We start from the raw sequence: 26,544 nt of genomic DNA, 5'->3' as shown, positions 1-26,544 counted from the left end.
AGAGGAGGAAGGAGGAGAGGAGAGAGAGGAGAGAAGAGGACGAGAGAGAGGAGAGGCAGGGAGAGGAGAGGAGAGAGAGGAAAAGAAGAGAGGGAGAGGAGAGAGAGGAGAGGGAGGAGAGAGAGGATCGAGGAGAGGGGAGAGAAGGAGGAGGAAGGGAGGGAAGAGGAAGAGGAGAGGAGAGAGAGGAGAGGAGAGGAGAGGAGAGGAGAGCGAAAGGAGAGGAGAGGAGAGGAGAGGACGCGAGGATGAGCGAGCGAAGAGGAGAATGAAGGAGGGAGAGGAGGAGGAGGACGAAGTGAGAGAAGGGAGGAGAGAGGAGAGAGGAGAGAGAGGAAGGAGAGGAAGGAGAAGAATGAGAGAGGAAGAGAGGAGAGGAGGGAGGGGGAGAGAGAGGAGAGGAAGGGAGGAGAGGAAGAGGAGAGAGAGGAGAGAGAGAGAGAGGAGAGGAGAGGAGAGGAAGAGGAGAGGAGAGGAGGAGAGGAGAGACAACACCAACCCGCCAGAAAAGAGAGCAAGAAGCCAGACAGCAGACCAGCGAAGAGCACACAAACCAACTAAGCAAACACAAGGAAGGAACCGCGCGACAAACGGGAACACGAACCGAGCACCCAGAGGAGGAGAGAGAGGAGGGAGAGAGGGAGAGGAGAGAGGAGGAAAGGAGAGGAAGAGGAGGAGAGGAGAGGAGGAGAGAAGGAAAGAAAAGAAAGGGGCGAGGGAGAGGAGGAAGAGGGAGGAGGGAGGAAGGAGAGGAGAGGAAGAGGAGGAGAGGGAGAGGAGAGAGAGGGAGGAAGGAGAGGAGAGGGACGAGGCCCTTCCCCTTCCCCTTCCCCTTCCCCTTCCCCTCCCCCTCCTCGGCATTAACAGGCATTTCTTCCCAAGGAGAAATGTAGACTAGAGTTGCTTAGTAAACTCCAATCAAACACCCAGCCACAAATTAGAAAACCTACTGTCTGTCTTTTTGTCTTGCATGATAGTAAATTAACAACCATCTTTTCTCTATCAACAAAATATGTGAAAACTAATCTTCATCTTGGAGTTTGCAGTGATGACCTAATAACATTCTTTTAGAGGGAGAGAGGGAGAGGAAGGATTTTTATATCACCATTTCCAAGACAGTCAAAGACAAACTCAGCCTTTTTCATTCTCTCATTTCCACCTGGTTTTCTCCTAATCTATTCCCTTTTCCTTGTGTGTGGCTTCTTATTTTTATGTGTCGGGGTGAGCCTCAGCTTGCACTGCCTAGTAGCTTTCAACTTAGCACCCAATCTCTCTCCTCGGTGATTATGGTAAATCACCAGTGTTAATGGTTGTCCCCTATCTGTCAGTAAGATACAGAGAACAATGTGAATCTTATAGTTCTAGATTAGTAGAATAAGTGTAGGAATTTTGCATTGAAATGGAGGATTAAATCTAGAAGGAGCTGTCCTATTTCTTCTCTGCAACCAAATGCAAATATACAAAGGGAGAGTGGGAAAAATCTCTCTTCATTATATCATTACAAGGATATTGCATCTGTAGCAGCCAAGATTTTAAAGCATATGGATAAAAAGGGTTATTGAACCTAATCCCTGCATAATGACATGTTTCCGTGTCATCACTCTTTAACTGGTGAGGACCAAGGCCAAGGAGCCACCAGAGCAATGTGGTGTCTCCTTCCATGACAAGCCATTTCCCACACCCCCACTGAGGCCATGCGGGCCCTGCTGGGGACAGTGATCAGGTTCAGCCACCACCTTACCATCCCCAGACACTGCTGCAGGTCCTGGGCCCAGCTGAGAAGGTCATGGCAGCTGTGCTGGCAAAGCTGGCACTGATCCGGGGCTGCCAGACCCCAATGGGGTGTCAGGGAACATGCTAAGGGCCCTGAACAATTATGTATATCTTTGCAAATTTTACTGTGTTGCTGTGCATCTTTGAGGCAACAATCAGCACTTCTAGAGCTTTCAGAAGCAGAAGTTTCTCTTGTAAACTTCACTCCACTTCCAGTGCCTACAGAAGCAGAGTTTTCTCTTGTAAACTTTTCTCCCTCTCGCTCAAAGTCCACATGAAACAGAAAGTCCAACTGTTGGGGAGTGGCACTTGCTCTTTGAATATGCCAGCCACACATGCACAGGAGAAAAAAAACAAGTATTGGCAGGCACTTGGCAAACTGGATAGAAAATGAGTTAGGTTTTAACCATATCTGATTTTTGCTCCTAAGCAATGATTTGGGTTTTAGGTTTGGTTTCAGTGTGATGACACTGCCTTGCTTATATGTTTTCTTAAATTGGTCTAAGAGACTCTTAAAGCATGCAGTCTTTGCATAAAACATAAGGAAGTCTTTATATTCTAATGGAAACTATCTTTATTCTTATCCTCAGATAGGATGAAGGGCATATAGTTAAGTTGAAACATCCACCCTTATGTTGTCTGGCTCCAGAGACACCTGGTACCTGTGACTGATCCTAAAGGGCCTCCATGTGCTGGAAAATTCTGGTATTCTTGGTCATACCCAGATCACTGTGGATTTGACAAGTTCTACATTACTAAGACTGTGGGGGAGACTTCTTCCACCTAAACTTAGATCATAGAATCATAGAAGCTTGGAATTGCTCAGGTTGAAAAAGACCTTAAAGATCATTAAGTCCAACCACAACCTAACCATACTACCCTAACTAACAACTCTCTGCTAAATCATGTCCCTGAGCACCACATCCAAATGGTTTTTAAACACATCTAGGGATGGTGACTCAACCACCTCCCTAGGAAGCCAATTCCAGTGCTTAACAACCCTTTCAGTAAATAAGTTTTTCCTGATACACAACCTAAACTTACTATGGTGTAACTTGAGGCTATTTCCCCCCGTCCTGTCACCCATCACCAGTGGGATGTCTGAATCTCATGAACAATTCACCCCACATAAACTTTATAGATGACTGAGTAATATGGGTATTTCTAGGGCTCTCAGTAAAGTGAACCATCTCCAGGAGGAACACATTTCTCTCTACAGGCAATAAAAACTTAGGTGAGTTGCTCTACATAAGGGTCCATATTTTATCACCTAAAAAGTATTTCCTTCTGCGTGCTCCAAGGAGTCTGTATGCAAAGCATTCTCAAAGGGCACAGCCCATCTGATGGGATGTAGGCACCTCCAGCCCAATGCCTGCATAAAAGCATCTAGTCTTTTGAATGTGATATCAAATTGTTCTTCATTTATGAAGATTAATTACATACTAGGCATTCATCAAGCTGAGGCTGAAAGGTGTGGATCCCACTTTTTAAACCACAAAATATGGCTCAGGTATGCATAATATCTCAATATTCTTTACAAAATTAAGTAATAGCCATCACTTTCTTTTAAAGCCTAGAGTTTTCTAGTGGTTAGAACTGTGGATTTTCCAAACTTTTTAAAAACAAGATATGGATGACAGCTGTACCTTTGACTTCAAGCTATTCTATGAACTTTAGACATATGAACTTCTAATGGTATAGGCTGTACACAGACATCAGATATGAAATCTTGGATGCCTTTTTTAAACCCAGAATGACTGAGAAGTCCAGCTCAGTCAGGCTCAGTCTCATCTCCTGAGAAAGGGGTTAAACCTACACCTTCAGTAGATGGCTTTGATCTGTAGCTATGCTTTGTTATTCTTTCAGGATGGAGCCTGTGTATGTGTGCATGTGTTTGAACTCATGTTCCAATTTTGTGGTTGGCATAGCGCAGAAAATAATATGCCATTGGTTAAGTCAGATAGAAAGTTCAGCCAAGATCTGGATCCTGTAGCCCTGATTGTCCTGGCATGGATTTCTGGTCTCTGCGCTGTGTTACCCCATCTATGGGCAGTATAGAGACAATGTCACAAGCAAATATCACAGAATCACAGAATGACCTAGGTTGGAAGGGACCTCAAGGGTCATGAAGCTCCAACCCCCCCCTACCTGGCAGGGCCACCGAACTTCCACGTTTACTATGTAGTATACTGGGACAGAGCCTCAGCTGGGAGAGGCTTGTGTGCTATAAAACCTTTTAGGACACTTGAGTTTACAAATAAATGGTGAGAAACATGCAGGTGGGAGCTGCATACACCTCTCATAGAAGCTAATGCTCAGAATAGGTTCAGGCTTTGCAATGGAGAAGGGGAGAGTGCTGATCTGCCTTTGTGAGACACTGACCTCCTCTGGTCGCTTTCTCAATTACAAGCTACTATTTCATACTTCCTACAATTACACGAGCCACCTCAATGCGGCCGGGATTCCTGATTTTCTCCCAGTGTTAGTCTTAAAATCCTAAGATATCCACTGTACAGCAGAGCAATAGCTGTAGTATGTCCTCAGATGGACCCAAGCTTGTTTAAATACTTTTGGCTTGCTTTCACAAAAGCAGCCTTTGGAAGTAAAAATAAATCTCAACTTATTACAAGACCAAGCCCAGAAGCTATTTCTTTGCCTTCAGCCTTGATATTAATAGTAAAAAACGTTGCCATGTATTATTTCTTACTCATTAGATCGAAAAATGTAAGAAATATAACTTGGTTTATGGGGATTCAAGTTGGGGAGCACAATACTCTAAGGATTTCAGAGCACTCAATGAAAGTACAAAACAGTATAAACACAGTACTCTTTTCCCTTTATCACAAACTTTCTCAGGTCTGACCTTTTATCAGCAACAATGTACAAGATAGGCAAAGAAGTTACAGGAGGTACTTGTGCCTGTACTACAACTACTTACATTGTAGTTCCTAAAAACAAGGCCTCTTCAGGACTGTGAGGTGATGTCATGAAATATGGAACCCTCGGCTGCCAATTTACTGCTCTGCTACTCACATAGGCTAGGCAATTTTGGTTCATACATGGGAGTTTGGTCTGACATGTGACCAGCAGAACAAGCCAGGCTGTACTGCATGAGTGGTACAGGGATGACCAAGAACTTAAGAACTAAGAACTTCTTTACAGTGAGGGTGACGGAGCACTGGCCAGGGAGGTGGTGGAGTCTCCTTCTCTGGAGATATTTAAGACCCTCCTGGACGCCTACCTATGCGACATGGTGTAGGGAGCCTGCTTTGGCAGGGGGGTTGGACTCGATGATCTCTAGAGGTCCCTTCCAACCCCTACAATTCTGTGATTCTGTGATGACCAGCATGTGAAGATGGGTATTGATGTACTGGAATGGCATGTGTCTGAGAACTGCTTTCAGTAACAGTTTATGGTGTATCTGTCTTAACAGTGGATGTTTTATTTTTCTTTTCCATATCATGCAAGGCAATAGCTGGATTGAAAGGACAGAAATTTATAGGGAGAGATAAAAAGCTCTGCAACTTCCATGGATTTCAAAGACAGTCTTAAATGGAGATTTACAAGGGGGCCTCCAGGAAGGATGGGGATGGACTTTTATAAGGGTTTGTAGTGACATTATAAGGGTAAATGGCTTTAAACTGGAAGGGGAAGATTTAGACTAGATATTAGGAAGAAAGACTTTACTGTGAGGGTGGTGTGACACTGGAGCAGGTTGCCAGAGAAGATGTGGATGCCCCCTCTCTGGAGGCATTCGAAAGCAGCCTGGATGGGGCTTTGAGCAACCTGGTCTAGCTTGAGGCATCCCACCTATTAGCAGGGGGATTGGAACTAGATCATAGAATCATAGAATCACCAAGGTTGGAAAAGACCTAAAAGATCATCCAGTCCAACCATTCACCTATTACCAACAGCTCCCACTAGACCTCGTCCCTCAACACAACATCCAGTCATTTCTTGAACACCCCTAAGGTTGGTGACTACACCACCTCCCTGGGCAGTCCATTCCAGTGCCTGACCACCCTTTCTGAGAAGTAATATTTCCTAATGTCCAGCCTGAATCTCCCCTGCCACAGCTTGAAACCATTCCCCTTATCACTAATGACACGGGAGAAGAGGCTGACCTCCAGCTCACAGCAACCTCCTTTCATGAAGTCATAGAGAGCAATGAGGTTTCCCCTGAGCCTCCTCTTCTCCAGGCTGAACATTCCCAGCTCCTTCAGACACTCCTCACAAGGCCTGTGCTCCAGACCCCTCAACAGCTTTGTTGCCCTTCTTTGATCACATTCCAGGGCCTCGATGTCTTTCTTGCAGTGAGGGGCCCACAACTGAACACAGTACTTGAGATGCGGCCTCACCAGTGCTGAGTACAGGGGGACAATCACCTCTCTGCTCCTGCTGGCAGCTCTGATGCAAGCCAGGATGCTGTTGGCCTTCTTGTCCACCTGGGCACACTGTCGGCTCATGTTCTCAATCAGTACCCCCAGGTCCATTTCCTCTACACAGTCTTCCAGCCACTCCACCTCAAGCCTGTAGCACTGCCTGGGGCTGTTGTAGCCAGAGTGCAGGATGTGGCATTTGGTCTTGTTGAACCTCATCCAACCTTAACCTTAACCCAAACCATTCTATGATTCTATGATTTTTTCCCAGTGTGATCCTGCTGTGCCATGGCGCAGACTGTGTTGCAAACCCTGTGGCCTTTCTAATCCCAGGTGGGAGTAAAGGAACAGCTGGAGGAGCTGGTACTGACCTCACATGGCAGAGCAGAAAACTGAGACTGAACAGAGATGCAGACATTAAATATTGACAGGCAGTGTCTCTTGACAATTTTACCTGCTTTCTCTCAAGTTTTCTTTATTCCTGTAGTCTTCCCTTAAGCCAGAAACTTTGTGAAATGTAATCTTTTTTTAAAAAGTAAAAAAAATTGTTTTTATCTAGGAGAAACAGCTGACTCTGCAGAAAGAAAGCAGAGAGTTGTTAAGGAATAGATGGATAGGCACCATAAATAAGGTACGACCCAATTGCTGCATTATCTAAGCCTATTTGCTCTGCCACTGTGAGTGGAGTGGGTGATGGCAGCAGAGGTGCCACCATCCCCTTCACCTCCCCTCCCTTTGTCAGCAGCAGGAACCACAATGTTGGAGCTCCACACTCTCCCAGCCCTGCACATCTGCTCCTGGTGGGAGCAGCCCAACCCCAGTTTCTTTGCCTGTTATGCTGCTAGTCCTTGAGCTAGCTTTGACTAAGAGTCATAGACAAGACTGCATTGGTATATCACAATGAAAAGTCCATTTTTGAATAATTTTGGAGCATTCTCTTCTTCAGAGGAAGTAGACATTCTACTGTACTATTTATTAGGTTAAAGGACAATTACTTTATCTTTTTAGAACAAGTCCACACTTTGGTAATACATCATAGAGCTATATTTTAATCCCATGCAGGCTGGTGTGTTTATTTGACAAATGGCAAAGTCATGTAAATGTTGTATTAGTTCAAATCTCAGAAGAAGCATGGACTAGTTAGCCCTTTTCCCCCACCATATGCCATTCTGAAATTTATGCTCCAGCCCTTTAAAAAACAAACAACAACAACAACAAAAAAAAAAACAGTTAGGAAAGATTACTGCAGGAGACGCTGTGAGGACTTTGTTCTCCTATTCTGGTCCCCTGTGCCTGTGTTCAGTGATCGGGCCACCAAATGATGGTCAGGCAACCTTAAAGACTCTATGATTGCAAGCTTGCCCTCTTCCAGATTTTTTAGTCCTATGTTTTCCAAATCTTTTATAGCAGCATACTGATTTCCTCTTGTCCCACACAGCCAATGCTGCAATATTCCTTATTCTTTTTTTCCTTCTGAATCATCTCTGTACTCCAGTTTCTCCTATGCTTTCCCAAACCAACCACAATGCTTAGCTCCCTCCTGTGTTGCCTAAGGCCTCCTGCTACACACATTTCAAAACTCATGTCTTCTTTAGTTCTCTTGTAATATCCCCCATGTCTTTTCATCTCCAATTGTTTTACATGATCCCTGTACAAGACACATTACATACTGTGACTGATTCAGAGCTTAGGCATGCTACTCAGACATCTGCTGGCTTGCAATTGATGGGTACATCAGAAAGAGTAACAGCAGTATCTCACTGAGTGATAGAGCAATATCTGTTAACCAGTTCTCAATAAATGTGTGGGATCCAAGTTTTTAGATGCAACTCTATCTGCAACATTTCTGTTACTGCTTAGAGTGTCTAAAAAGGTAGCGACAGTGTGGCTACACATGCCTTATTTCTGTCTGAAAAATGACAAGAAACCACAAGCCACTCTGCAGCAGCAGACAGCAGTGATGGCAACATCAGTTTGAAGCCAGCATAAGCTGGGCTCTGTAGTTCATTGGCAGTTGCTTTTCCCTGGGTATGGATTTTCTACAACAGCATTTTTAAATCTGAGGGCTTCCATAAAGCTGTACCTTGCAAATCCTACTAATAACATGACAACAGAAAGTCAGACTAAGAATTAGTCCACAGTGGCCAAACACCTCAGAGAGCTCAGTGGATCCCATGTGATAGATCTTCTGTTTTCCTGGGACCTGGGAATGGGGCCTTCCCTCTACCCTGCAGAGAGAGGAACTTACTCCTCTCTCTGAAAAAGTTGGAATCCAATGACACAGGACCCTGAAATTTCAAAAGATGTACAGGAAAGTGTTGCTGACCCTGTCTTAAACCTTGGCTCTGAAAGATCAAGGGTGAGTCTGAAAAAGAAATTTAAGTCAGTTAAACACTTTTGGAAAAGGTATCCATATTGTACCTAGCTGCTTGTACTACATCATGCCTACACACACCAAGTAGTGAAAAACAATTTTGTGTTTGGAGAGTTTCTTCCCTCTCTCCCTCCCCAATATATATTTTTTTTACTTTTAATTTTTGAAAGGTTTTATCACTAAGAACTGGAGAAGAGAAATTCATGTGTCTGAACAGAATGAGAATGCCTACACATAGAAATGTGTAATTAGAGCAAATCCAGATTTAATGTGTAACCATAGGAAAAAAAGCAAGACATTTTTAATAGGTAATCTATCTCAGACAAGAGAACTGTGGCCCTTTCCAGTGATCAGCTTTCTGAACTCTGTCACTTTTCCAAACCAACAGATTGCAGTATTTGACAACTGACAAGACTGAAAGTATTTTCCCCTTGTTTACTTTCTCTTTTGTTTCTGTGATAACCTCTCTCCTTCCTGCTAAGTCAGATTGTGTCAAAGTGAGATACTGACTGCTAGGCTGCAGGTAGCCAGAAGAAACGCAGTGCTCTTGTTTCTGACAGGATTCTTCTGCTCTTTAGCCTTCAAGTTCTCCCAGACATGAAAAACAGGGAAAAAAATAAATGGGCACAGCAAAACCAGCACTGCATTGTGTAGGTTCTCTGATGTATCTAAGAGTGTAATAGTGTTGGCAGTTGCTGCATTTACCTACAACTTCCCTCAAGACAACTTGTCTACACAAAATATGCTTGAAATGATTAACTTCTATATTTCTGACCTATCACCTGATTTGGTCCAGCTTGGGTGGAGAAGACAGGCATGTACATACACACATGAGCACATAGCCTGATTGCTAAACCCTAATTTGCTTACATAGGCAAGCCAAAGTTCTAAAGGTAGAATTACAGCAAAAGTGTATCACAAGTTGTTTGTCTGTGATTACCAACATGAACTGCTCACGTGCAATTTTTTGTCATTGTGCCTACATGAATAGTTTGCACTTGTCTGACACAACAGTGCATCTTAAACATCACATATTCCAATCTGAAATTATCCACTGGAGTCAGAGGCACCTCTAAATTTCACAGATGCAGGTTTATGGAGATATGAAATCTGGGGAGCTGTCCAAGGTCAGAACAGCTCCTGGTCCTGTAGCAGGCAGTCAGCCTGCTCCCCCTCACACCCAGGGCAGCTGCAAACTCTTTGCCAATATTTGCCTCTGTAAAACCTGTTCAGAAGGTTTACCAGCAGCCTTGTGGTTTTCTCACTCAAGAGGAAGCAGTATTGTGACAGAAGACATGCAAAGCTTATGAGTTACAGTAGACAAAATCTTCTGTCCAGGAGTCCTCTCTTTATGCAAGTGACTCCTTCTACACCTCCTTACACAGGTCTGCATTTGTTTCTGCACTCTTCTTCTCAGCAAAGGAGTGCACCAGCCAACACTGGTGAGGCCTGGAAAAACATTTTGGATCCAGTGGGTCAGAGCATAAGCAGCTGATGGGTCCTCAGCACTGCACGTTGTTAGTGTTCTACACAGCCTACAGAGGCAAAAACACCTAACAACCTGGACTCATCAGAATCTTTTGGAGAGTGTTTCTTTCCTTACAGTTATTTAAAATTACAGGAAAAAAGACAACCCTAAAGTTGAGTGCTGGCTTTACGTGAATAATATTGAAGTTAAAAGACTGTGCAACGTAGGAAGCTTAGCTTCCTTTTTGGGAGAATTGCCCCAACCTTCATACTTCCCCACAGCTCCCTTCTTACTAAAGACAGAACTGCCTTGGCACCCAGAACAATAGTTGACATCAGGACAAGGCTTTCTAAAGTATAAACCCATCATTCATCAACTTATGTGTGATTTCAGTTGTTTGACAGAAAAATAGCCACCAGATAGTACAACCCTCTGGAAATGGAGAAGGGGTTTCTGCAAATCAGAGTCAAACTGAGTTAGAAGTAATTCCTACGAAGTACATCCCAGAACCAGCTCATTTTTAGTTTCCTATCAATCATTGTAGTGTTTAATATATGTTAGCTTCAGGAAGAGAGAGGAGATGAGATTTCTGATATAATGTCGCAAGCCAGTCATTCTAATAATGTCTTTATATTGAAGGCAGAGCTTGTCAGGGGTAACTGAAAGGAGACCCAAACTCAGTAATTGCATCTGTCTGTATATTGTATTGTAATAGAAAAATCTGCAGTTTTCTTTGCAACTGGCAGTTGTACAAATGCTACCCTTCACCAGCACTTTTCTAGCACAGGAAGGGTTCTAATTGGTTATATCAGGCTTGGCTGTAATGTTAGTAGGACAAAAAAGGAGTGCACAGAGAAGTACAGATACAGTTTTGAAAATAAATTAATAAATCAGAATCTTCATTTGATTTCAGAGATGGAATCACTTTATTTCTTTTATTATTATTATTATTATTTTTGTATAATTTATTATCAGGACTTGAAAGACCGTTAAACAAGAGAGGAGTAAGGTGACAGAAGAAGTTTGTTAACATCATGGTATTATACCTAAAGCATATAAAAATGGTCAATATTGAAAAATATTGATTTGTTGAAATAGAAAGTAAAAGTTTTCCTGAATAAAAATGTTATTTACATTAAAGACAGTGAAATAATTTGATGAAGTAAAAACCTGTATTTCAGTCTTTCATTCCTTCAGATGGATTATTTTACATTATTTTAAATGTTTTAATATTCATTAATATGAATTAATTTAAGTAGATTCACCATTCCAAAACAATAATTCAGCATAAGGTTTTACTTATCCTTAGTCTTAAGTGACAAATCTGAGATTCTACCAATCATAGAAGTCAATGCAGTGGCATTCAGTGCTATGCCATTGGGCGTCAGTACGAAAAAAGATGTTTCTTGTGTTGCAAAGACAATAAGATCAGTGGCAGGAAGGCCAAAAGTAAGGCACAATACCAATTGGATTGATGGAAACAGAATCCAACCAGAGTTCATCAGTGTAGAACAAAACAAAGACTGAAGGCAGACAGGATGGTGCTCCATAGATAATCTATACAATAAAATACTATGTAATCTAATTATTCAAGAGCTTTTCATCAAAATCTAATGGCATTTCCTCATAGATTTGTCCTGCGGTATATTTTGGTTTAATATTTTAAAATCCCATAGTCCATTATCTATTGCTTTCTCAGGTTCAATCACTCTAAATCTCTGGACCAAAACAACCCGTCAAACCTAAGCTCTTCTGTCTCTAGTTCATTGACTTTTGCTTCATTTTGGTGCCAAGCTTTCCTTCACTTCAGCTATTACTCTGACTCCCGAATTAGATTAAATGGCCCTAGGGACATTCTTCAATGTCCATATTGATATTCTCTGGAGCTATTCATGGTCCTAATCTATCATCTACTAATTAGTAAAATTAACCTTTTGTATTCAGTATCTCCCACCTAACAAAATCCCTGACACTGAAGCAACATCCTCTGTCTGCAGTACTTGTCATGAATGGTGCTATAAACGAACATATGCTACAGCAAGAGCAGAAAATTCTCCATACTGCTGAAGTTGTCCAGCATAGCCTGTTGCTCCCGGGCATTTAGGTTGAAATATTTTCATTATGTGAAAGGGGGAGTAGGAAACTATTTGAAGAAAAAAAAAATAAATCATTTTTGCCTAGCATTTTGTTTTTCACACTCTGTGTGTTCTCCATGTTTCTTGGCTATCTGATTAACATCTTGAAACCTAACCAGCAGAAGCAAGGAGCGCAGAGCAGTACAAAGTCAGTGACAGCTGGGCTATATGTACATATGTTGCATAATGTTAAGTATGTCATGAAATAGAGTCTCACTGGCAACCAAAATTGGTGGATCTCTTAATGACTCAATTCACCACCTTCATGGACATAAGACTCCCCTCCCTGTCAACTCAGAGAGATGCTGTAAAAATAGATTCAAAATTATCATGTTAACAGATGTAAGGACTAGTTCATGGAAAAAAAAAACCAAACAACAACAACAAAAAGAAAACCTTGTAAGTTAATATTGTTTTTTGTTTTAGGAAAGAGTTTGAAAAGAATTAGTAATTAAAGTCTCATATCACACACTTACAAGAAGAAGAATAATCTCAAATAGCAGTGAATTTGGTCAGTACCTGTTAGTCTGGGAACTGAAAAGATTCAGTTCTTAAACAAACAAACAAAAAAACCCAAACAAAACAGTGATTGCATAAATGAATATAATGCAACATTTATAGTACTGGATTGACAAATTGTGATTGAAATAGTAGTTGATTCTAACATTTCCTAAGCTGTCTTCAAACTCTTATGATTTTTCAAATGACATCTCTTAAGTCAAGTGTAAATACATATTCTGTACATGCAGGCATAATTCTTTCTAACAAACACAAGCTTCTTCTTATTTCTCTTCCTAATATCTGCAGGCATAGATATCTAGTTTTGATGATCAGCCATCCTCCAGCACACTATATTTTACTTTATTTTACTTTTTTTTTTTTTTTTTTTTCTCCACAATTGCATTTTAAGGAGCTTTACTTTAAACTAAGTTACAGATGACTGACCAGACTATTAGTGATCAATGACAAAACGAGTATTCTAGGTTAGTTACTAAAACAATAATGAAAGTTCCATTCAGGTTTTTACATCAGTAAATGATCAACCACAAACCCAAATAATGTTTACATTTTATAAAATTCACTTGCATCTAAAATCACACAGAATCATTAAGGTTGGAAAAGACTGCTGAGGTCATTTAGTCCAACTGCCAACCCATCACGCCATGCCCACTGACCATGTCCTGCAGTGCCACATCCACACAGCTTCTGAACACCTCCAGGAAAGGGGACTCTGTTTTAGTGCCTTGCCACTCTTTCTGGGAATATTTTTTTCCTAATATCCTTGGTGCAGCTGAAGCATTACCTCTTGTCCTATTGCTATCTACAGTATAGAAGTTAATAGAAAGAAAATAATCAGTGAAGACCAGATTTTCAATGTTAATTGAAATATTTTGCAACATAATAGGAAAACTAATTTTTAGTTTAATTTTATTCTTCAGGAACACATATGTCAAGGTCAAAATGTCTTGAAAGCTAGAGTCTTGTTCCTGTTCCAAGACTACATTAAGAGATACACTAAGACAATGACTGAAATAAGCATCAACTAGTGAAAACATGTGACAAATGTAAAACTAAGATTTTTATTTATTTTTTTCCCCAAATAATATATCACTGGGCTATGAAACATACCAACACTGGGCATGCTGATCAGGGATTTAGGAATACATGAAGTGACTGACCATTTATAGAGATAATAAAGATATCCAGAATAATAATAGTTAATGCAGACAAAGTATTGTAAAAGTTTAAAAATCCATTTACCATGCTCTGACTATTAGGGAAGACATGAAATGACCTCTGTCATCTGTGTGGTTTTTGCACCTTCTTGTGACATGCCTGGTACCAGCTACTATTTAGACAAGCTACTAGACCAGATGGATCACAAATCTGATCCAATATGGCAACTCCTTATGTTCCTAAATGATGATATTACCAAAAGCTATCAGGAAAGCTTTTGGAAAATCTCAGCAAACTAACACAAAAAATATCTAAGAAATTGCCACCTTCTGTCTGCTAAAAGAATGTCAAAGAATAATCATTTTATTCCTGTCTAACCTAGTATGCTCTCTCCCTTTTTCAGGGCAGTTATAGTCTTCAAACTGAACACTCCTCGAACTCTTTTTTTCTTTTCTTTTTTTTTTTTTTTTTTGTGTATGAATTACTTCCATCTGTCTTTGAATAAACTAGCTTCGATCTGTGTTCTGCAGGCTAGGTTTTATCTCCAAATGTTTTACCTTCTCAAGTTTTGACACCTGGAGAAAGTGTTCTCAGGGGGGTTATATTTCAGTGTTGGAACAATGTATATGAAGAAATTTATGGTCCTTCAGTATAGCAGGTGTGACATTAATATAAAAAGTAGAATAAGCAATGCTTATCAGAAACAGGAGAAGAGCAGGCATATTTCCCAAGATATGCTTCTGGTCCCCTTATCACATCTCTCACTCCAAGATGGAGGCAGTGATTAAATAAATTTGTTCCCTGGTAACAGTTTCCCTTCAATCACCAGTTACTTAGTTCTGCAACACACTCATGCAGTGAATTTTTTCTGTCCCTAACTCTATTTTCATGATATCTGTATTACTGAACCACAGGAGAAATGCTGAATGTATTAAGTGCAAACAAGAACTGGCTTATTGGCCTTTGCTCTCCACTCTTAAGACAGTTAACATCAGGCACAGAGAATGTACATATACACAAATATCTATTTTATTTTTTTTCTCCCTCTCCCACCCAGTAATATTGTACAGCCTCTTTAGCATAGAGCAAATCATACAGGGAAGATCCAAGTCCATTCCTCAAAACAATGATAGAACAACTTCTGACCACACATATTGAAGCTCAGCAGTGGTTTCAGTACAGGATGACTGAGGTCTGCTGCAGAGTGCCTGAGAGGCCATGAAAAATACACTGTAACACAGTGGACTGCGTCCTTGGAGGGCATGGACATCTCCCTACTCAAAATAAAAGTCTGATAACAAGCTTCATGACTTTGCCTCCCTTAGACTTCCTGCTCCAAGTCTGTCCTATGGATGGAGATATTTATAATTTTCCAGGCACACCAGGTCTTTCTGCTTTTCCTGCAATAGAGTATAACTGGCATGTTCATAGCCCACAAAGAAGTTTTACCTCCTATGTCCTGATCCACAGGTCCAAAGCCAGAGAAAAGCTGTGATAGTCTACTGTAACACACAGACTGTCTTTGTTTTTGCAGCTGCAACTAAGTGCTGTGTTCACATCTTTACCATTTATCTTAACAGTGGTGTCATGTTTTTATCCATGATTTGATGTAGAAGTGGCAACTCTATTTTACCATTTAATAAAGTGACAAGGGTGCAAGGATACAAGTATCTGAGAAGTAAAGATGTCACCCCAAGACCACACTGTAGTTACTTCATTCACCTCATGACCTCATCTGACTCACCTGAACTTATGTTTGTGCATATATGTACAAAATGGTTTACAGAAGGTCTTATAGTATAAAATATCAATGACAGATGAGATTTTACAGACATGGCAAAGCTACTGACAACACAGTGAGCAACATGAGGCATCTATTGTGGCAATATGTTTATCAAAATAATATAATAATCTATTGTACCAAGCTTTGCCTTTGTGAGCTAGGTTGAATATATGTGATAGGGTTGTAAAAATAGTAACTCCCTGCATTACTAACTTAGTACAAAATAATTCTAAGTGACAAATCTAGGCACTGCTCTGACACTTCTGTTGTGATACAAAATTATTTCTTTCTATCATAAAGATAGAACCACAAAGACTTACATATCACATATATATGTGTATATACATATACACAAGGGCATGACCATACCATCACAACAGAAATTGAGACCTCTGAACCAGCATGAGCCAAGCCAACTTCAGGAATAACACAACTGCATATATAGTGAAGCACCATTTTTAACTAGTCCTATTGGGAGAAATAAATTGTTATTTTATTTAAAAGAACCAACTGCTTTGTTGCTTCTGTGAGCTGAGCTTGATCCTTCTTAGCACAGGAACATCTTCATGAGGCAGAATATCTTCCACTATCAAGCTCCTTAATAGGTTATTTGTTGTTGTTTTGGTTTGTTTGTTTGTTTGCTTGCTTACTTGTTTTTGGAAGGGGAATACATCCATGCACAGTTTTTAATTACAAACAGTAATTTTTAACTGTGATGGAAGATAAAGAACAAGGAAACTTTCTAAGGGAGGAACACTTCCCATTTAGATCATCTACACTTAAAATTATTTTAATATAAGCGTAAGTAGTCTTTCCACATTCAGCAGTAATCCAGCATACATACATAGGCTGAACTTCTCAGTCTTAAGCAGGTGAAGCCCTTTTTACCAACTATGCTAGTTAACTTGAAATATCCTACCATGGTAGACCTGTGAGGTTAAGTTATATGCATGCTTCAACTTGGGGTCAGCAAAAGTCAACAATCCAATAAATTCAAGTCTTCTGCAACAAGAGCTGAACTTGTCAAAGAAATTTTGTTAAGGGAAAACCCTGGAGAAAGACCCACAAGAGGCAATTTAAAACCCAAGCTCTCTACATATTTGTCTGCACTTATGCTCTCAGTGGTACAATTCACAATGAATACTAATTTATTTCAAATACATATTTAAAACCTGTGCATGACATTTTCTGAAATGGAAAAAAATAGGCACTATAATACTATATACAATGGGTAAAAAAATTTGAATGAACCTGAGGACTAGCAGAGCCAGTTGCACCAGGCTCAGTTATATGGCTTTTGTTTCCAGGAATTTGAAGTATTGACTGAGGGTTTTGTTCTCAGTATGTCCATGCCAGTATTCTCCTCACTCTCAACCCAGCCTCACAACAGCCATGTCTTTGTCTGACCATGCACCCTACAGAGCTGGGCACCACCCTGACACCATCGTGTCTGTTCTCAATTGGGCCGGGGGCTAGTGATTGCACCTGAGGATGGCCACGCTGTGCCAGCTCGAGTCATCATCCACAACTCAGCCCAGTTCTGGGGACAGGATAGGACACTGCACATTGGTAAAGAAAACAGAATATGATAAAATCCAAATTGGAAAAAAAACAAACAAACATGAAACTCAGCGCAGAAATGTAACATGTACCCCTTGTCCATCAGGCCAACTGACTGCTGTACATCAGCTGATAGGCTTAATTTATCCCAGCCATCTGTTTCAGATATTGGCAGTACTAAAGGAAGAACAAGAATGAGCAATGAGTATCACCAAACATTTGATTAGTGGTTTGGTGCAGAACAACATATTAATCGTTAATAGTTTTTATATACATTGTTTAGCTTGAAGGATTACATTATGCCTGATGCACATTATCAAAATAACTGTAGCACTAGCAAGAATTTAAATATCATGTCAACACTGGTAAAGGTTTGACAGTGTCCAACATAAAAAATAAACTATGCTAAAACCCCACAGTTGTTCAAAATCTGTGTATATATAAACCATCAAAGTTTTCCATATTTTTTGGTAACCTGGTATCTTACCCAAAGAACAAGCAATTTTGCATCTCCAACTGCTGCACTGTACTGACTGTAACACACTGAAAGGAACATTAAAAACTCCTTTAAGTATTCCTGTGAAAATGAGTCCTTTCGGATTTCATTTACCATGAACTGTGATGCCAAGTCAATGCTTTGTTTGTCCTCGAAAGCTGTGTAAAGCTTCATTGCACTCAAAAATATTTAATAACACTGCATTTTTCATTTAATTTCCTAGGTTACTCTGTAATCTACTTAGCTTTTCTAACCAAAAATGATGTGCCAGTATAGACAAATAAAGTTTAGATACAGTGCTAGAACTTTTCATTGTGTTGTATTCAGATCTATAGCTATGCTGTTCCAGGTATTTGCTACCTTTCATCTCCATTGCTTCAGTATGTATATAAGCTATCCAAGAAGAAGACCTAGCTTTAAAACTAATTTTAAAACTTTTCTTCGCTAGGAGAGTGGTTAGGCCCTGGAACAGGCTGCCCAGGGAGGTTGTGGATGCCCCGTCCTTGGAGGTGTTCAAGGCCAGGTTGGACGGGGCCCTGGGCAACCTGATGTAGTAAATGTGTATGTTTGGTGGCCCTGCTAGGCAGGGGGGTTGGAACTACATGATCCTTGAGGTCCCTTCCAACCTGGGTCATTCTGTGATTCTGTGATTCTTTGTAAAAGGTAGCCTTTTTGTTTGGAAGTATGTTTCTCCTGGCTGTGTTATTCTGTTATCCTGTTTCTCCACTGTCTTTATCAAACCCTTCCATGATAACAACTGCTAACTTTTTCATGGCTTCAGATGAGATTGTACTGGCTGAATCACAGGAAAGAATTACAAACAAGTGTGAAATAATGTTCAGAGGAGAAGGACTTTGGCACTAAGAGCCACAGATTACACTGTCAGGACTGAACACAATTCTTATTTTTCACTCTATACTTTTCCACCCCCACACTTATCAAAACCTTCTCCAAGTTAAAATCCAATCATTTTATTTAACCATTTAATCCATCATTTTATTTAATTTGAATAAATAATTTGGTTTGTCTGGGAGGAACGAGACTCAACGTAGACATACGTAAGTAGTATAATACCATTAGCTTGTATCTCAGATGAGCAAATAGTAGAAAACCAAGGAGAGAAGGGGGCTGGGTAGAGCAAAGAGTCTTTTTCCTTCGACTCTACTGACTGCTGACTTCCAAGTGTTTTTGTTAGCTCTTCCAAGATGTATGCTGCTTTGACACCAGTCCTCACATATTTCTTTCTCTCCTCCAAAGTTCAGCTATGCACTGCTCAGCATCTTTCTCTAGGGAGAACAAAAGATTGAGATTTTCTCTGCTGTAGCTGTTTCTGGATCCTTAACAAATTTAAGGACTAAAGCTCTGACTTCTTTGTTGGAAACCATTAGAAGAAACAGAGCTGAGCTATTGCAACTTAAAAACTGAAGTTTATTGGCTATTGCATAAAGAAACAAAGTTGAGTAGAGCTTTTGTAGAACTGTTGATTGATATAGGAATGATGATGATACAGGAATAACATAGGTCCTTTTTGTAAACAGTCACTAATAGCTCTGAGAGGGCAATGTAAAGAAAAATACAGCTAGCTTTGACTTATTTATACACAAAATAAAGACTCCACTTAAATAGTGGAAAATCTTTTCACATATACATAAAAGGATGGCAAAACTCCAAAACACAGAAGCTAGCTGTGCAAAATAGTAGCACCATGGAAATACCTCTAAGAAATGAGTGGCTGATGGTGGGAAACACTTCTGGACTTCCATCCTTTTCCCATTTGATGCAGATGTGCCTGAGGAGTTTTCTATCCACTCATTAGTTTCCCACACAGTCATCACCTCCTTACAATATAGTATTTGGGAAGGCAGTGCATGTGAAAGAAACTTTCATTTTTATTGCATTCACAGCAAGATGAGAGCACGTTCATGCACTGAGTACATTGTTATTTGACATGATAAAGTACAGTTTCAGAGCCTTCACTGGGAATACTGGCTGGAGCTTAGTTATGCAGGTGCAAAGGTGTCCCGAGAAACAGCACATGCAATGGGAGTGGATAGCACAATGGCCTAGGTCAAAAACAGTGCAGTTGCATACACCACAGACCAAGTGAGATTCATCATATGGTCTAGGAGCTTGGGACTCTGTGATAATAAGAAATTGATTCACTTTAATGAGGTGGATGTAAATATCAACTCCTTTGCACCACTGTATATCTTATCACTAAAAGATTCCAACTGAGTTGAGTCGAATAATTCTTTTGACAAACTGCAGGTGTTGGGTCTGGCATGTATTCTCTGACTGCTTGGGGTTGCATTACCCTGGTTGTCTACAGTAGATCTTACAATATAAATGATTTAATTTTTCAGAGGCAGAAGAAAAAAACAACATGGGGCTGAAATGTCTTCTATCATCCAATGAAAGGAAAGGATAAAACATACAGTACACAGAGCAGCTTTATATGATTATAGCAACTTGAGTTCTGAAAGAAAGGAGGCTCAGAAGAGATTTCCTTTCCTTCCCAGATAGAGCTTTTGTGAAACATTGTCCTAAACAAATAAAAGATTTTTTGCTCAAATGATCTACCTTGCTGTTTTCCTTTCCTTTGAAGAATCCTGTGGTACAATGGGCAACCCATCAGGAATAATTAGATTATACGGCGGCATCCATGGAAACAATACAGCTTTTGAAAAGAACTCCTACAGAAGATCTTAGAAATCACATCTATTATGGATATATGGGTATGTTTCAAAGACAGCACAGCTCCAAATTATGGGAACTAACAGTGGGGCAAAATCTGACTGCTCCATGCTTTGTCCCTTTGTCAGTAATTATTACTACATGAAACAGTCAAGTAGTCATTGTACTGAAGAGAACACTTGGGTAACAGGAAGAAGTTAGCCCTGTTTTATTCTGTGTACGTGCTTTTATATAGCATGTTTAGTAAATTCACACCTTTCATATTCTTCAGCTTTCCTCTAAGAAGGCATTCATGGTTGTCTCCAAAAACAAAAAGGAAGAAGTGTCAGACAAAGGTACCTGCATTTTTGAGATTCTCTAGCAGTACCATAAACTAAATACCTATTGCCTTTACCAACCTATTGGCCATTTTTATGACCCAAGGTACCTATATCAATGATTTCAAAATTAGAATCATCTAAAAGGTGATTAAACTGGAAGAAAAAGTATCGTAGGTTCCACATGAGAAAGGAGAGAAAAACAGTTTCTGTTTTTCAGTAATATATTTTGAAACTTCAGAGGAAGCAAAGACATTTGACCTGGTGATCCAGCATATCGTGTTGCAGGTGATCTGCATTTCACACATCACTTTGTTATGAGTCTCATTGTCAGCCTGGATTCTCAGCATTCATTGTTCTCATTGTCTTTCTGGGTTCAAGGAAAGGACTTACATAATTTATCAGTTAGTCTAAAACAAACAGCAATAAAAGAGGCAAAAGCAGCGATTGCACCCTACTGACTAGCTACGCTTTGGAATTTCACAATCAGCATATTTAGGGAGCTTTCTGAACACCAGTGAGACATATACTACAATGTCACTGCCACACAGCCTCATCTCTCTTTCCAGCACAGGTTCAGCAGTAGTAAGTGGCAGTACAAGATGCCCACAAATGTGTCACCAATCAATTTTTATACCATAATGTGTGGAATAGAGTATCAAAGTTGAGACAATAAAAAATCACTCATTAAACCTGTTAAATCTTAGCATACACAGGACTATTCACATGGGAGGATTTTTGGGAAAGGTAGGCTAGCGACCAGAGAGAGCACTAAACCCCTTGTCATTCAGAACATAACAACACAAGAAGGAAATCTCATGGCATTCTGAAACAAGGCTGAAATTGAGCTGGAAGCCAGTCACACAACAGATGAAAGTGGTCAGACAAAAAGGGATAAATCTTTTTCAGCAATGTCCCTACTGAATATAACTACTGTGTGCATGAACCTGAAAGAAAAAAGAAAACAAGATAAATTCTTGTTTTACTTATTTTTGCCTCGCCCCTCTTTCCCCCTTCCTCTTCCCCCCCACCTCCCTACCTCCCCTGGAAAACTGGAAGGGAGAGGTACTTCTCCATTTATACTGAAGCTCGTATGTATATGTATGTATACAGAATCTATCCATGCCACAGTGCGATGTGCTTTTTACTCCTTCTGCTTTTATATTTTACCCAGTGTAAGGTAATAGCACATTGAGGCAATTCTCTGTTCAATGTACTTTTCTAGCAACAGTTTCTTTATTTTCATGGGAAATAGGATTTTCTCCTAGTGCAGGCGGTTATTAGGTGTGCACCTTTCCACTCCATTTCATTAAAAAATCATTACTGGAACAGCAATGGAGAATATGGAGGCTGTAGCCTTGGAAATCACAATGTCTGTAATAGCAGCATAAGCAGACAGCGAGGGGTCACTTCCATTTCCAATAAACTCGAGGCCCGAGCCACAGATGTGGTAACTACTCACATTCCCACTTACTTTGTGTGGAGTGTTAGGAACCAGGTAGCTCTAACAAATGAAATCTTTAACTGCTGTCCCTGGTCTGAGAAAAGCATTTCGGAGGGCTACTGTTTAAAGTGCAGATGATTGTGCAGAATGATCAGTGCTATTTCTTCAGGTATTATCCCTTCAGTGGGATTGTTCCTATTCAATTAAAAAGAAATCTGTTTTCAGATTTCTTCTTCTATATAAACTAGAGGATTATGCCAAAAAGGCAAACAAAATTAACATGCTGAAACCTTAGAATCTAGACTATGTTAGACACCTCTGGGAAGAAATTTCTTTAGTTGAATACTGATTGTTGTAGTACAAGCATTTTCCACAGAGGTGTGCTAGCTCTCCAAATATCATCACCCTTCTCTCAGGCAAGGAAATGTGCTGTTACATTGGCAACAACGTCCACTACCCTGACTGGGAGTGCTAACCCTTTCATGCAACCATTTTATACACAGCATGTTTTCAGGCAATAACAGCAGAACACCGTAGAGGGATCCTGCTAAAACAAAAGATGATTTCTCTATTTTTAAACTAGACAGCACAATTAGTTCCTGTCTGAAACTAGTCATCTTTGTGAAGGGGATGACATGAGTATTAGCTTTGAATTCATCAAAATGATTGTTTATGTTATTCTGGAAGAATTCTAGGCAATCTTAACAGTGTGCGCAAGGAGTTTTTCATGCTGTTTTGACATTCGTGTGCTTCCAGGAGCCATTGTGTGATGTTGTACCATCATTATTGCTACTGCCGTAAATGTAAGCTCCTTTTGCTTTTACATCAGACTGATTTCTTCATTATTCAGACCTATTTACGCCCTAAGGATACTCAAGAAAACCTACTGATATCTGACAAACAGATAACACGGTGGGATATTTTAAAATAAGACAAATAATCAGGAAAGTAAGGAAGAGACAAAGATTTAACAAAGGTGAATCTGGGGAAGCAGGGAGGGAATTTCACTTTGTCACCTTTTTGTTACTCACGGATCCTTAAAAACAGATTACATGTGATTTTAAAAAGAGTTCATCTGTTTGAAGGGAGTAATGACACAATTATTTTCAGCCTACAGGTAATCACTTTAAATTGCCATGAGGTGAATGCTGTGATAACTTACCTTCTCAACAGAAAGCTCATGTACTCTTAGCGTTTCCAGTATGGAATATACATTTATTGGTCTATCATCAACAAGATGTGTGTTTCTCCAAGAGACTGGAAGTTCTTCAAAAGTAACTACAGCTTGAAATATTATAAATAATATTTATGTGTAGAGGGTGTGGGGGATGGGGAAAGCAAGGATTTAAGGATGTATCTGGAAATAACTGAACCTCACAATGATGTGACTATCAATGCAAAAATTGTCTTGGAAGTAACACTGCACTGTGTCAAATCATTATGTAGACTTATAGGATGGATTCACATAATCTAATAGTATGCATTGATGATGTAGATATCTGAAGTTCTCTGTGCACTTTAAGGAGAGAAATAAGCACTTCAACTCACCTACTGTAGATATTTCTCTTAGAACAAGAGGAAAAGTCTTCCACTCTGTCAACCAGCAAAGGAATCTTAGGGGAATGGATAGCATGAGGCAAGCTTAGTTGGCCTTAAGAGTCACTCAAGAAACATGTAAGGGGTCTGTAAATTCATACTTTTGTCTTCCTGGACCGTAATGCAGTGTAAGAGATCTGCTTATGGAAAAATACTTGGACAAAATACCCTTTCAATTAATCAGTCACCAGTTTGGTGGGTTGCCTATGATGGTGGGATGTTGCAGTCTGGAGCTTTTGTAGAGAAACTTCTACAGTCACACCAAACTGGTAGCCCAAAGAGAAAATAAGACTCCAGTTAATTTTATCAGTTTAGAGAACTACATTCATGGTACTGCACAGAACAGTAGCATGCAGTATAGCGTGCAGTGAGGACATGAAAAGACGCCACCTGGAAGGCAGAAGATCCAAAAATATTACTTTCTTTTGACAATTTGATTTGCTGGTTGAGAGGCCAAAATAAGCTGATTCAGGCATTTTTGCATTTGCCTTGCATTTCCATGGCTCTGCAAAAGGGCTTATGATTTTACCTAAATCTACTGTACAAGAACCTCCAGCTTTCTAGCTTGAAAACTGAAGCAGCACACTAGCTGCTTTTCAAGAGACTTTGAAATCGGTATATCTCCTTCGTAACGTAAGAAGCATAAGAAGCATAAGATGACTGGAATCTGTCTTTCAAGTAGTCCCATCTTCAAATAAAACCTGGTAAGACTCTGAAACATGCATTTGGGAGATGGACAGGGGTGGAAATTTAGAGCATGAACAGAAGAGTGAGGTTTACAACAGGGTTACACAGCTATTAGATGAAATTAAAACATGACAGTAAACACTAGAAATGCCAAAGGAAAAGAAATTATGGGCACTTAACGGTAGTTTTAGAGAGAAAATGGTATCTGCTGAGTTTATAACGTAGATTATTATGCAACCAGTGTTTCAGCACAACAGGAGGCTCTCAATAAATCATGCACAACCTTTGCTGTCTATGGCTGAAAAGAGCCGGCCAGGTGGTTGGGCCAATATCTTTCAGTGAAGGAGCAGAACCACTTTTGTTACCCATAAAGCAAAGCTACTTGTGATGGAAATCATCATGTTGCCAGACTAACCCAGCTCCACCCAGAGAAGGAAAGAAATGTCTGTATTGGAACTTTACTGGTTGTATGAGCACACATTTCCCTGTGCATTTAGAGCACTCAGCAAATCCATTGTTGGCAGCTTGTTGGCAGGATGTTGGCATACCAGTAAGGTCAGGCATGGTAAAGTAAGCAATTTCTAAGGCAGCGTGCTTCAGGGAGTGGTGTAACGGTCAGACATAAGAGCCAGAGACATGCTGGTGAGAATACATAGCAGCAGTTGTGGAGGAATGGCAGTAGTTCCTCATATGACCAGTAGTGATTGCACTGACCTTCTTGTCTCAGTTCTACATGGAAATTTTAGCACTACTTAAAGGATTCCCATCTGCCAAACAAATCTGAACACCAAAGAACCACTTCTACACATGCAGAAGATGTTCTACTAAGTCTATCTACATCTGCTTGGTGTAGTTGAGAACAAGAAATGAAGTTAAAAATAAAATGAAATAAAAATATAGCCTTCTTCTTAATTATTTCTTTATGCCATATGATGAATATTTAAACCACTTATTTAAATCAGTGTTCAAAAGTACATGGAACTTAAATTCATCTGAGTCTCTTTGTAGTGACAGGAGGAAAATACAGACTTAAAATCATTGAAGTTTCCCAACGATCTGGAAGATTCAGACTGAAGATTTTGATTCAGATCTATGTGTGCTCTCAAGGTTAATGTTTGATTTTAGTGTATGCGGCTTTTTATTGTATTTTTCCAAGTGACTGATAGCACTATATATGCCATATACTGAATGCATTTTAGTGCATCTCAGCATCTGTTGACTATTATAAGACCTTCCTTTATTTATGTACATACATTTTTTTTAAAAGACAGGGCAAAATTTCAGGGTGTGAGTACAGTATGTGCATCAGAAACAAAACATTTGCTTAATTTCAGAGGTATTATAGACAAAGAGTTGATCTTACCTGTGAACCATTCATTCACTTTCACTTTCCTCATATGCATTTATATTTCCCCCAACCTCCATTAAAAAGGATACGGTATCTATCCCTGGTCACTGACAAATAATATCTGTAGAGGTGATTTCTAGAGATACAGTTAAATATTCTTTATGTTAATGTTTAAATATCTTTTTTTTTTTTTTTTTTTTTTTTGTTGCTAGACCAGATTCAAATCAAAGAACCACCCAAACTCTTATGCTTTTGCATTATCCAAATTCTTATTTTATAGACCACTGTAAGTTCCTACAGTCATGCTCAGGAGCACACAAAAAGCCCAAGGGATTTTAAATGGCATCTTCACATCACTAATAATCTCCACAGCTAAGTAGACACAGACCAGATTTTCCAGGGTCTAGTGCCTACATATGCAATTAGTAGTGAATATCTTACAGCATTAAAACTTAGTGATAGGAACAATTTGAAATACTACTGTTTGGAGGTAAGCCAAATAAAAACAAGAGGACTGCTCCAAAAGTAATGCCCCTTATTTTATAATGTTGGCTTAAAATGCCAGAGGCAGATGTTGGTCATATAGTAGTAGAGGCTCAACCTTCTTGCCAATATTCTATCACGTTTTGCTGTGTGACAGAAGGTGGCAGAGGGGCAGTCTGACAAAATGGCATCTGAGATAGAAGTGCATATGGAGCAAAGCTGTATCACTGAATCCCCGCACGCAGATGAAATTACACCCATTGACATTCACAGACACTTGTTGAACATTTATGGAGATCAAGTGACGGATGTAAGAACACTGAAAGTTGG

The 26,544-nt window shown here is 39.9% G+C and overlaps 1 long non-coding RNA gene across 1 annotated transcript in view; it reads left to right on the top strand.

Moving 5' to 3' along the window:
• LOC107322484 overlaps positions 1 to 20,220 on the top strand; it is a 30,511-nt gene extending 10,291 nt beyond the window's left edge. Inside the window, exon 3 of the long non-coding RNA XR_001558965.2 lies at positions 20,009 to 20,220. This is a non-coding gene — a long non-coding RNA (uncharacterized LOC107322484). The remainder of the gene's footprint in view (positions 1 to 20,008) is intronic.
• Positions 20,221 to 26,544: the final 6,324 nt, after the last annotated feature.

This window comes from Coturnix japonica, chromosome 1, assembly GCF_001577835.2.
Source record: "Coturnix japonica isolate 7356 chromosome 1, Coturnix japonica 2.1, whole genome shotgun sequence".
NCBI lineage: Eukaryota > Metazoa > Chordata > Aves > Galliformes > Phasianidae > Coturnix > Coturnix japonica.
The sequence above is the reverse complement of the archived record's forward strand: the minus strand, read 5'-3'. Positions and strand labels throughout refer to the sequence as shown.